At 34.1% G+C, this 3,796-nt stretch overlaps 1 protein-coding gene across 1 annotated transcript in view; it reads left to right on the top strand.

The window, feature by feature from the left end:
- The first annotated feature begins 3,141 nt into the window (after positions 1 to 3,141).
- The window catches only part of LOC107674834 (fatty acid desaturase 2-like), a 19,477-nt gene continuing 18,822 nt past the window's right edge, over positions 3,142 to 3,796 (top strand). The window contains exon 1 of the mRNA XM_016468947.1: positions 3,142 to 3,250. The gene's annotated coding sequence lies outside the window, so the exon portion shown is untranslated. The remainder of the gene's footprint in view (positions 3,251 to 3,796) is intronic.

Genomic DNA, 3,796 nt, shown 5'->3' with positions numbered 1-3,796 from the left:
AGAGAGAGAGAGAGAGAGAGAGAGAGAGAGAGACGCGGTCAAATTCCTCTATTCCAAGTTCACGTTATGCAATGGGGAAACGTAGGCTATTTGTTAAATAATATTAAATAAATAAATAAGTTGTATGAAATATTTATTATATTTATTAATATTAAACATATGCTATTTAAAAAGTTATAATTTATAAAGGTTTTAAATAACTAATATTTAATAGCCTATATTATAATACATATAATTAGTGTATTTAATTACAGGTATATTCCATTGTCTACATTTATTTACATGTAAACAAAATTGATTTTTTTTTTAAATAATAAAAGTATACATCTCATGCTTTATATATTAAAATACATATAATTGTTGTATTTATTTACATGTATATTCTATTGTTTACATTTATTTACATGTAAACAAAATAGATTTTTAAAATAATAATAATACGGTAATAGGCCTAATAATAAAAGCATACATGCTTTATATAAAGGAGATATACTATTATGAATTATTATGAAAAGTGCAACAAACTCATGAAGAGAAAGAAAAGCTATTTAATGCAATAAATAAACTAGTCACAAAATCCAAAGTAAAATTGTTGGTGTCAGCAAATTAACTGCAACACAACTTTCTGTGCTGCTCAGAATGTGCATAATTGCATAATATCTACACTGAATAAATAAACAAATGTACAGTATTTTAAAGGTGGCACTGTGAGGACAGACAGACGAAGGCTGAACAAACTGCTAATTATAGTGAAATGATTCACTCTCAGCTTTTCTGCTCTGAAATTAACATTCAAAACTACATTTCAATGAAGTCCACTCCATGGACCGGCTTCTACGTCATACATGGCCTTTTCAAAACTGAATATACTATACTATGAACTATTGATCTGTAAAGCATTATATAATGTTTGTTATTATTGATGAAGTTATTATGAAGTCAGAATACATTTCTTGTCATGTAGAGATATTATGATTTGTGGTGTTGCACGTACTGATAAGTGTCTAAATCACTCTGCCCTATATAGCTGTTTTTCTGCTGAAGTGTTGTAATGCATCAAAGTTCAGCCTTGATGTTCCACGGTGTCAGAGCAGCACAGACCCCCCTAGTGGCCAGTTCACTTCATAGACTCTGAACCTGATGCTGAGTGAGCAAGGGCTGACGACATTCGAGTCAGAAATCAGTCTAGACCAGCTGCCTTAAGATTTTCATTCATTCCTGGCTTGAGATGGCAATTCTCATATGAAGTTTTCATATTCATTTTCTAACTAATGCACATATTTTCAATTCTTCTATGATGTTGTGCATTATTAGACTTCGCAAGGTTAATTATCATGGGGTTTGATACATTATATTTACTTTACAACCATGTTTCATGTATTAGGGATCAGGGGTTTTCATTGGTGGACAATGTAAGTTTTGGACAACAGTGATTTCCATGCAACTCATTGGAGCTCAAAACTGGTAGTTCCTGATGAATCCATCAGAAGTTGTGTGTTTATTCATACACTCTAAAAAATGCTGGGTTAAATATTTGGGTTGTTTTGACCCAGCGCTGGGTCAAAACAACCCAATAGCTGGGTTTGTCCCTTTTTAACCCAGCGCTGGGTTATATTTAACCCAGCATTTTTTAGAATGTAGACACTGTGATGAAAACTACTTTGTAAACTTTTGATTCAATATTAAATGCCACTTTTGTTGTGTTTTAAGTGGATAAACACTTCCTAAAAGTGAACAATTGCACTAAATATCTTCCTTCTGCCTGCATGATTTTATGAATGTGTGAAGGCCAGGGCTGTAACCATTACAACTGTTTTTATGATGTTGCATTTAGGACCAATGAAAGCAATGTCTAAACCCCTTTTAGAATGAAGGACAAAGGTTTTGCAGCGCTTTTGAAACATTTCAGGTCAAGATGACATTCGTGTATCGCCTTATTATGTACAGGTTTATTGAATAGAAGGGAAAATAATGCTATTTCTGTTTAAATGCACAGATACCCAGATATGGCTATAAACTACATTAAATAATTTTTTACAGGTATAGAAAGATTTTTTCATTTTTAAGTAGCCTATAGCTGGAAAAGTTAAGTCTGCTAAAATTGAATTAAAAAAAAGACCTGAATTAAAAGGAAAGTAATGCTGCAGCTGCAGAATGTTCTTTTATGCATCTCTGTATCTGCGAATTAGCATGTATGAGCATGTAATTATCTTATCTAATTTTACTGTAAGCTTTATCAGATAATAAATCATTCATAGATGTTAATACAATTTGTGAAGGATGGTAAAATGCAGCTGTAGAACATAAACAGGTTCAGAAAAAGTCTTTTTTCTTTTGCTCGGAAAAGTCCAAAGTTCTTCTTTTTTTCATTTGAAATGTTTAACAGTCATATCAGTCACCAATCTGTGCCTATGCCACGTGAAATGCTGGAACTGTGCTAAATAATGTGCATAAAGAATTCATATTTAAACAACTGAATTGGTAAAATGTAGACTACTATAGTGTATAGTTCCCTTTCATGGGAACTTTGAACTGCGTCCTCTAGGGGTGGTGTTTTTTCAATGTATGCTTCAGACACGGGTCACGACGAGGCGTTCCCCATAGCGACCCCTAGAGGACGCAGTGTCTCGTTCCCTACTCAGGGAACCATGGTTACATAAGTAACCTGAGACGTTTTTTTCCACACATCCAAGTAGTCTTTTTAAATCTATATTTTCAAGTTACAAGGAACTTTGCAACTTTTTATTGCCAAAAACATTTTTTTACAGTAGGCCTATTCTAGAGTGAGATGCCTCATGCATTGTCCCGTTCAAACTAATTTAGGTCACTGCATTAATTATTACACATTTTCACTGTGTATGCTAAGTTAAATGACTTATAAACAATGAACAGGTTTCTAATGTAGCAGTTTTACATTCTATTTCTGTTAAGATGACTGATAATGTTTCAGCATGACTGCACTTTGCCGGCTGGATGTGCTAATGTGGGACTCGAACCTGAGTAACTCTTCTTTATCTCCGCGCTCTCCCCTCCTTTCCAAAGTTCTCTCTCTCTTCCTATTGGCTGCTCGTTCGCGAGACTGGCGCAGAGTCGCGCCCTGATTGGCCGGTGGCGCTCGAATGATCTGTTCGGAATTCATCAGAAGTACAAGTGATGAAGAGTGAGTGTATAAGACAGTATGAGCCTCTCATCCGCTTCTCTTTATCATCACACACAAACCATATGAGTGTGTGAAGATTCTGCAGAGAGGGTGAGTGAATTATTGAAAGTGCATTTTCTTTCTTGCTTGCTTTCTTTCTTTCTTTCTTTCCTCATGTTATGTAACAATGTCTGCATTGACATCATGCGTTCATTTTCTTTCATTAAAAGAAAGGATGATTTTTCGTTTTCAATGTAATATTTAACAGTTTATTTATTTGAAATGTTCAAATAAGCAGTTCTGAAGAGTCTAGAGTTGTTTTTTGCCATGCCTTTATTCCTGCTTTGTTTGCATGTTACTTTGTCATGCAAAGTGGGGTAAAAAAAAAAAAAAAAAACATTAACAGATGTCACTAAAATACAAAATAAGGAAGCAAGCAAAATCTTTCCGTACGCAATTATTAATGGGATTATGTGAGTATTCATTATTGTTTCATTCCTAAAGACAAGGGTTGTATTGCAGTGCACTATAAAAAGTGAAAACTGTTATTTCAGCCTGGCCTGACCCTTAAAGGTCCCATATTGTCAAAACTGAAATTTCCTGGCTTTTTTCATGATAACTGAGGTCTAGGTGCTATGTAACTACCATATAAGTTTC

Source organism: Sinocyclocheilus anshuiensis, unplaced genomic scaffold, assembly GCF_001515605.1.
Source record: "Sinocyclocheilus anshuiensis isolate Anshui unplaced genomic scaffold, SAMN03320099.WGS_v1.1 scaffold941, whole genome shotgun sequence".
Classification (NCBI taxonomy): domain Eukaryota; kingdom Metazoa; phylum Chordata; class Actinopteri; order Cypriniformes; family Cyprinidae; genus Sinocyclocheilus; species Sinocyclocheilus anshuiensis.
Note: the sequence above shows the minus strand (reverse complement) of the source record. Positions and strands in the feature narration are given on the sequence as shown.